This window comes from Rhipicephalus sanguineus, chromosome 11, assembly GCF_013339695.2.
Source record: "Rhipicephalus sanguineus isolate Rsan-2018 chromosome 11, BIME_Rsan_1.4, whole genome shotgun sequence".
NCBI classification, from domain to species: domain Eukaryota; kingdom Metazoa; phylum Arthropoda; class Arachnida; order Ixodida; family Ixodidae; genus Rhipicephalus; species Rhipicephalus sanguineus.
In genome coordinates this window covers 84,905,392-84,915,098 of record NC_051186.1, presented here as the reverse complement: position 1 = coordinate 84,915,098, position 9,707 = coordinate 84,905,392, and positions in this window count along the sequence as shown.

Below are 9,707 nucleotides of genomic sequence, written 5' to 3'. Positions count from 1 at the left end.
AAAATCGGTTGTTGTTGCGAGCTGATAACAGCTTACGCTCTAAAAACCTGCATGTGTCACTTCTTGTTGCCATGCCGCAGCCAGCGATCACATACCACATGTCATATTCGCTTAAAGGGATGGTGAGGTGGTTTCAGAATTCGGTAAAACTTCGGGGTTAACAAGGACCGACATTATTGTCGAAGATGCCGCGATTTTTTCCGTGGTTGTTAACAGTAGCTTTAGTATATGCGAAAGAAAACTTCGTCTTGCTCCGCCCACGCAAGCGCGCCGATAGTGTGGGCGCAGAAGTGAACTACGCCACCTTAGTTTCTTCGGCGGAGCAACGCTGCACTCCGACGGAAGGTTCTCGCCACCTACTGATTCGTACTGCGAGAATGCCGTTTATGTACCTGGGGCTCAAGTAAGTATGCAGAATTTCTGCATCTCGATGACAATATCTGTCATAACGACAAACAGCCGAGGGCTACATGAACAAGCGTCTCTCGTATCTTCAACCGTGGCCTTCGGGACTAGCTCCGGCTGGCCGCCGTTGCCGGAGATAATTGCGGAAGCGGAAGCCACGCTTAAACCGTGCTGCTGTTGCGGATGACGCGGCATGCCTATGATGACGGCATCACGTTCGCTCAGCATCTCACAAAGCCCGGTGGCCGTAGCCGCGGTGTTTTGCTAAAAAAAAAAAATGCTGCTTGTGTTCGCTTTAGAGAACTCTCCCTTCGGTTTTTGCATTGAGCATGGATCAAACTGTCATTACTCTCATCAAAGTAATTTTTTTTTAAAAGTTCTTCAGCTTCCCGAACTGACGTATACTCATTCAACTACATTCTACGAAATACAGGTACTTGCGTCGTTTGACACTTACACTGCTTACGTTGTCCTTATATTAAAATATATCTATTATATACGCATTTCATTTCGGTAGTACTGTGATTGAAGAACGTTCAGGTTGCTCTTGTCACGCGTGCGTCAGTGTGGCGTAGTCTTCGTGACAAGTATCGGCGGGCCGTTTTCTTCACGAAGGAAGTGCACGATATTTGTGTGCGATGACAGATAAGCCGGACAAAAAGCAAAAACAGTTTTTTAAATTGTGTATAAACTTATCAGGGTAGCTTAATAACATTCCTCCAGCAATTTACTTCACTTTTTCACTACAGGTCCCGCCTTATGTACCCCGATGCACTGCCTCCGTGGGACAAAATACAATTGCCTCATAATGTCCGCTAACAGCTACAAGCAATGTGGTAAGAATTTTACGAGCGCAACTTAGCTCGAATAAAATATTCTGATAGCCTTTTTCTAGAGTGAAAGCTCTAGTACTTCTTGTTTCCCAAGGTTGTTCATCGCGTCGGAATGACCTTGAGCCGCCCCTGCGCAAGAGGCAGGAGAGACATCCGCTGGGGAGAGGCGTCACAACAGCACTAGATCAGGGCCTGGCCGTTGCGGTACCACGTGACCGGGCAAAGGTTTAAAGAAACCCCTGAGCCACTCTGAGATCTAAATTTAGTTGTTGCGTTGCAGTTGTGCACGAGGCTACAGCGAACGTTAGAGGAGTTGCGGGCGTTAGATAATCGAAATGCGGCCCTTGGTCGTTTCGCTCTTACCTCCGCTACGCTCTGTTCGTCGGCTCGCCTTTTCACCTCTCTGAGTTCTCCTCCTCGCCGTGCGAAGGGAAGAGCAGGGAGCGCGCAAACGTTTCGCTCATGATAACTAGGTTTACAGGAGTTAAACTTCAGCCATTGTTTCTCCTTCTTGCAATTGTAGAATCATTGAGGAAGAAAAGAAGCCTTAGAATATGCATGATTTTTCTCTCAGCATGCATCACTGAGCCATTTAGGGAAGTAATACACGCTTTGTGTCGCCGATTAACGCCATTCAAAGTAAAAAAAGAAATTTAACATGCCAGTCGATCTTGGTCACAGAATTGCTTTATTTAATGTTTCATAAGTCAGGCAAGGCAGAATCACGCTATATGAGCAAAGAAATTAACAAGTATTGTGTCACGCACACAAGCGATTTAAGAATGTTAACCGACTTCACTGCAAATTGATGTACAAATAAGTTATCATTTATATGTCTCAGTGTTTATAAATAACAATTTTTCATGACATCTTCTTTCCTGACTTTTCAGTGCCTCGAAACCAGTCTTGCAGCGTAGCGTGGCAATACATCTGCAACCGCGTTTATTACACCCTCCGCTGCTGTAGCACATTCGATAGATGCATTTGTCATTGTGGTAAGTGTTTAACTACTTTAATTTAAAACTCCTTTACTTCAAGAAGCCTTACAATTCTTGAGTGAAATGCTCACTTTATTCTTTAACTTGCAGCCCATGCCGCGGGTACATTAACCTTACGCTAGGCGCGCTGCGCATTCATGTGTCGTGCCAAAGATTTCGTGTGTGCCCTGCCAAAGATTTTTCAAGTATCGTGCTGCAAGTAATTCAACCTTTTGAGGTGGTTCCGTAGTGAAAGTATATTTTCATTTCGCCCAGTGCATTTATCTCTCATTTTCGTCGCATGGTTGAATAAGCTTTTATCGACTTGCGACCTTTCAGGGCGCTCACAAACTTCGTGCAAGCTGATATAGCTTCGGGTTCGTTTGAGGTGGGAGAAACGCAGAGTAAAATTACTCTTCAAGAAAGACTTAGGAATATGGATCAAATGAAATTGGCGTCTCTAGAGCGCAAAAATACCTGTACCTAAAAAGCGAGAGCACGGAGTGCAGGAAAACATTGAAGAAGTTGGCAATCACTTGTATGAAGTGTCCAAAAGATAGAGAAACAGGGACTGGAAATTGGATGCTCGCGATTGAGAAAAAATTACTATAGAAATTCGCAAAGGCGGCAGAAGGAAAGTCGGAAGGGAAAATCTGTACGCACAAGGGATAGCGCGTTGGTATTTGTAGCCAAAGCTGGCTGCCTCAGGGTCAAAAGCACGCCGGAGGAAATATTCACAACAGGAGGAAGTGTGTACCGCAACATAAGTCTGGAAGCTGTTGAACACATCGTAATGAAATGCCACGACATTCAACCAACATGACCCCTGTAAAGCTTGAACGTTTAGCAGAGTTTTCATTTGGGCTCGTTGGTACAACATCGTCGACGAAAATAGCGCAGGATCAACAGAAACACGAAAAGAGGACGCACAACACGGAGTGCTTGTGTTGTGTGTCCTCTTCTCGTGTTTCTGATGATCGTGTGCTTTTTCGTCGTGGACGTTGAATGTTTCAGATGCCTTGCGATTCAAAGTGCAGTGGAAGCGCTAACTGCTGAGCGGTTGATATTAACAAACGACAAAGTATTGGTGAAAAAAAGCAGTGAAAAGATTTATTGAACAGTAGTTACAAGCGTAGCTAGCGGCGCGTCATACAAATAGAGACGTATAAAAACAGAACGAAGTAAATAAAAAAGTTAATATGATGAACGGCAATATTTGAAACAAGCTATTAAAAATAGCAGAGGCTAGTTCTTTACTGGTCACCACCTGCTTCAAAGGAAAGGCCGCTGAGAACATGATAATGCGCAAACTACATGGCATGTAATGAATTCAGCGTCTATTGTTTGTTTCAAAAACATGGCTTGCACTTCGTAGATGCATGCAGAATGTTTGTTAGTGATACAAAAAGATTTTTTTATTAGGTAGGTGTGTTGTACTGATACGCTTCGGAGATGGTCATCACATGGAAGGGCTGCAGCCAGCTTTATAACTAGGGTTGTGCGAATATTCGAAAATGTGAATGACGAATTGAATAGCGTTATATTAGATATGATACTCAAATCAAATAGTTCATATACGAAATATAGAATAGCTTTCGAATAATCAGCAGCGACGGAAAAAAGCCCAAAGCAACAAGATGTAGGAACAGCGAGGGATAATTTTTCTTGCTTTAATTATTGAATTACCGGAATGCATGCAGCCCAAGTTTTTACAGGGCTATCAACGTTATATTGATCTCCAGATAAAGGCGTTTTTTCTTATAACACCAGTGTCGCCAAGGTGAAAGTGGCCCCAATCCACTATCGTAAACATAAAATTCATGGTGATGTGGTTTCATGAAACAATGTTTAATTTTTATGTCTTAATTTTATTTCAATGTCGGGGTGAAGATATCACCTTGAATACCGGATTAACGGCTGTATTTTAACCTACAGTTATAAAATTTCATGAAGGCTCTAGTCACTGTTGTATACAAGCTGACTTCTTTTTACATAAATGCGGCTTTTTTATCGGTTAAAAGTAATCTTGATGTTTCTTATTTACAGTTTGCGAATATCTGCTTCACACAAAATGTTCTGGAATTCTAGGGTTGTTTTCAAAATGTCTGTTTAATTCTGTATGCCCTTCAGCAAACTTTTGAATAAGAAAAAAAAAACTGCCTTACTATTCGAAAACTATTCCAGCAGTGTTCGATTCGTACTAGTATTCGATTCGGTGCATCGCTCGCCAATTTGTATTCGATTAACTATTGGCACACTTCTATTGATAATATGAAGATCGCTAACACTCGAAGCAGAGCCGGTTTTTATGCTACCAAACAACTTCTGGTAATTTTTACTCTCTGGTGGCACCAATTCCTGCTGTTTTTGCTTCATTGGAGTGTATACGGAATCTCAGAAAACTTCGCAACAGCATTTTGCTCAAAACATGTAATGCGCGCTCTTGTGCAGTGTGTACTCTCGAAAATTCTGCAAAATAATGAAAGGAATTACAGAAGTTGTCCGAAGTTACGGTCTCATTAAAAAAAAAAAACATGAGGCAGATTTCACGCATTGTGGGAATCAATTTCATGCGAAACAGTCAGCGAGCAGCTTGGCTATGCCGAATGTTTTGCTTTGAGCCCAACGTTACGAGGTAGATCGACGTATTTGTATAATATGAGTAGTTGTGCGCACTTGTGTGCTTATCACGCACGCCGATTACACTGGCGTGTAAAGGGTAGATCATGGCCCGACGTAACGTCGGCACTCAGGTTAGAACAGATTCAGTTTTATCGCCACGAAGTGCACGCGACGGTGCGATAATGTGCATTTCATAAGTAGCGATCGCAGGCGCATTCGAGCGACGCTCGACTATAGCTTGCGGACTCATAGGTCTACATATGTAATCTTTATTACATTTAAATAAAAACAGATAGCCAACACTGCAACCACTATTGTCATGACGCTTGTATTGGGTATTATTCCGAAGCAATTTAAAGCACTGGCGTGGCTCTGTGATACAGTGCTTGGCTGTCATGCACCGTGCCTGGGTTCGATTCCAGCTCGAGCTGTAATTTTTATTCTTTGCTTCCATCGGGATATTTCAACCATCGACAACGCCGCCGACGCCGGCACCGCGTTTTCTGCGACAGGGGCTCCTTGAGGCTTTTGGGTTAAGATTTCGAAAGTTTGGCTTGATATAGACGGTGAATCACCTGTGGTGCATATTCGCATACCACGGGAAACTGTATGGGGGTATGTGCCACACGCGACTCATGGAAAGGATTTCATGACGTACGCGAAAGGAAGTCACGCTATTCATGTCATGACCTGCAAAATGTGTTCGTTCTACACTCGCGTACTCCTCTGTCAATTTTTGTATATAACAAAGTAAAGGACACGACCACGAAAGCGCCAAGACATAGCCGGCTAGATATATAGATAGATAGAAACGGTCAAAGTGCCTTTGGTTCGTTTAGAAATGCTTTGCGTTTTATAAGCATACTCTTAATCTTCGCTCGTTCTCCACACACGTTTCGACGGTTAGTTTTTTGAAGTCATCACGTCGGCGGTACTCGTTTCTTTGTCATCTTGGCGGTTATATATTTACATTTTAATAAAATGCGAATCATATTCGCATTTTACAGTTCATTTATGCTCAATTTCATTTTCGTTCTTTTTCTTGTTTACATTTCATTTAGTGAAGTCGAAGAGCATACGAGACTACTGTAACATTTCCGGGGGAAATAAGTCTCCGCCAGGGTCTCATCATCATCATCATCATCATGATTTTCTTCTAATCTGAGCGCTGCACTTCTATGCTTCCTTTACAGATCCTAATTGCGTATACTGAAACTCCATAGCCTGGCTATATTACTTGTTATTCACATGTTGACGCAGGCCAAGGCCATATCGTGCATGTGAAGATGTCTTCCGCAAGATGAAAGAAAGATTAGTAAACGTAGTCGATCGTTGGGCTTCATCATGTGCCTTATGTTTCATTTCAGAAGTTTTAATAAACTTTCATGTGTTCCTTAAGCGGAAGTAGGCGACTTATTTTTATTTTGAATAGGTAAGAAGAGAATGCATTTCTTTCCATTTTGACACGAGGCCCTGTATAACAGATCCTGCCATCACGCTAGCCGTAAGTACAAGCCTGTGCTTTGAGGCAAGAACAAGAAAAAAAAATGCGGCGTCTCGATATCTTTTCTAATCGATATCTTAATAGGAAAAACACGGTGTTTTGTGGGTCTGCCGCGCGAAACGCGATTAACTGACACATGGAAAAAACGCGACGTCAAGTATGCCTCGTGCCTCTACTCAGTAGGAGCTGTTCCATCGTTGTCTAAAATGCAAGGTTGTGGCCATCAAGGTTTTTCACGATAACGTTGGCCTAGGGCGGATGATATATTGCATTCCGAGAACTGTTTACTTTGCTCCTTTACTACAGGAAAACCGGGGACCAAAGACAGGCAGTCGTGAGAGGCATGCCGTCGCTTCATTTTCAGTTTTGCGTCCATTACAAAGCTTGTTTTCTTTCGCGCTCGACCAATGGAAAAGGGAGCCTTCCCCGATGGGAACCCTGCTCACGCCTACACTCTTAAAAAATGGTTTTCATCATCATCAGCCTGTCTACGCCCACTGCAGGGCAAAGGCCTCTCCCATGTTCCGCCAATCAACCCGGACCTGCGCTTTCTGCTGCCACGTTATACCTACAAACTTCTTAATCTCATCTACCCACCTAATTTTCTGTCTCCCCCTCACGCGTTTACCATCTCTTGGAATCCAGTCAGTTACCCTTAATGACCACCGGTTATCCTGCCGACGTGCTACGTGCCCGGCCCATATCCATTTCTTCTTCTTGATTTCGACTATGATGTCATTAACCCCCGTTTGTTCCCTGACCCACTCTGCTCTCCGTGCTCTCAGGACTGCTCTCGCGTGATGATGGAATTGTGTTAAAAGGCCTGGGGCGCAGCCTCACTGGCGACCACAGCCAGCAATGCACTCCGTCACCAGAGCAGGATTGGCCACCCTGGTGTAGTACTTGGCCACTACCTCCCACATGAATACAAAAAAAAGGGGTTTTAGTACTTACTAACTTCAGTTTACTAACTGCTTGTCAGATATGTTACTGCCCTGTTAGTAACTGCAGTTAGTAACGGAAAGATTAGTAACCGTTACTACCCTCGCCGTTACACGCCCATACGTAGCAGTTACTAACCTTCTCGTTGATAAGTAGTAAAATATAGGTAGTAATGGTTACTACCTAAAACAAAACCTAGTAACAGCGATCATTTCTTTCACGAATCGCCTGTTTCTATAACGGTTAAATTCGCGAGCATCAACAGTGCAATATGACATCGCGTAATCATACATAAAGTGTCAGGAATGAGAACAGCATAAATACACAACGCCAAGGCTACGCGACACGTATAATTCATAAGCGGTTCCAGGAATCTTTATAGCCCTACCTCTGGGGAACGCAGCTGGTGTCTGTGAGCAGCTAGACTTTCGGATCAATAGTTAAAGTTATGCGCGTATATTAAATGCGAAGCATTTCTAAGCGAACCTTTGGTAATTTGAGCGTTTCTCTCTACGTAGCTATCTCTCTATCTATCTAGCCGCCTGCGTCTGGGTGCTCTCATGATCACCCCCTTATCTTGGTGTACACTGATTTTGGCATAGGATGGTAAGAGGATTTGACGTATAAGACGGTCGGGTCATGACATGAAAAAAATTCGGCAGATCCCGTGCCTTGTGGGAATCGGTCTCATGCAAAGCAGTCATGGAGTACTTCTGTGTTGTGTTTAATGGCTTTGAGCCAAGCGTTACGACGCGTGGGATCTGCCGAATTTTTTACATATGGAGCAATTTTATTTGGCCTGCGAGGTAACGTAGCGTAGGACTGTTAATCAACATTTTAAAACGAACAATATATTATCTCTATTTTGCGTAGTACTGCCTCAACAATGCCTAGGTAGTGACGACAGTTTTGTTCAACACGTGCATGACAAATAGTTAGTAACGGTACGCATGAGGTAATAACCGTTACAACGCCGAAGTGTCTGCTAACGCAGATAGTAAAAATGCAGCAATAAGTTTGCAATAGTCCAAAAAAGTAGCAACAGCTGCTGTTACTAACTATTTGCTCGTAGTTACAACATTTTTTCCAAAATTTTCTGAATTTTTTGAGAGTATGGTTCTTTACATACAGAGCCTAGCGGCTTCGCGCCCCACAAACGTTGATCCCTGTCAGACCGCGCAGATGTTGCCTGCAAGGAAATAAAAACAGTAGCGGGAAGGCATATGTAGGAAGCTGTCATAATCGCAGATGAAGGAGGCAAGCGTCTTAGCACTCCCTTCATCTGGCTGACGGAAGCTGAGGTAACTTTTGCAACATTTCAGCAAGCGCGGGTCAAATCTGCTGTTTTGGCCTGACCTGAGTCACATGCTACGACTTGCCTTTTATTGCGATATCAATTATATGGCCACCCTCGGCGGATGTTTGCCGTCGCCGTCGCAGTCATGTCCCGTATATGTATATGTGTGTATATATATAGAAAGGCACAAAGAAATTAGAAGAAAAAAATTCCGAAGCATCCGACCAGCCACCCCTCAATCGAAGCAGCGGCCTCTAGCTCCGCAGCGCGCCGCGCTATACAACTATACCGCCAGAAAACTATACTACGCGCCATGCATCCGATAGCTTTATAACGGCGAGCTATTTATATACACCATTTACCGCTAACGGTACGCAGATCTCGGAGGAGCTTGAGCGTGTTCTATATAACGCGACGCTCCGACATTTTCTTTCAATTTAAAAATGCCCTTGAGACGCGCACGAAAAAAAGGCCCTTTTTTGTACCCACTCGCGACCGCTCGCGTTGTGGAACGAAAAAAAAGTCACAGTTTCATCGCAAGGGCCAAGCAATGAATGCGATAGCAACAAATTGTAGTGTTACACGAAGTGAGGCTGTTTGTATCCTGAACTGTTTTTGTAGTGAACTGTTTTGTATCCGATCTCGCGTAACTACAAAACGCTGGTGTAAGAGAATACGGCCGCTCCGGAGAAAGATGCTCTCCGCATATCACTTCGCGTTGAGAGCGCAGCGCGTAGAAGGGTATACGAGCTAGCCGCCCGCTGTGATGGCTTTCGAGATAGCGCGCGCGCCAGCGATCGCGACCGCGTCCTAAGACTCAAAGGTTAAAGTGGCTGCTCGCGTGACAACCCTCCCCCCACCCCCCACCTCGTGTCTTTTCGTGATCGTTAAATACGGGCGGGGCGCTTCCGGTCTGCTTCTACGGTAGGCCTCCCGAGCGGGGTAATGTTATCGCATGCACCCTCCGAGCGACAGAAATGGGCCGGTTCGTTTGTTCTCTGCTTCGGCCGCGTTCGTCGCCCCCGTTCGCGCGCATTTACGCGCGGTAGAACATAGAATGCGCGGGGGGATCTTATCAATTTGGACTTCATAACGGAAGGACATGACGGCGACGGCAAAAACCCGTC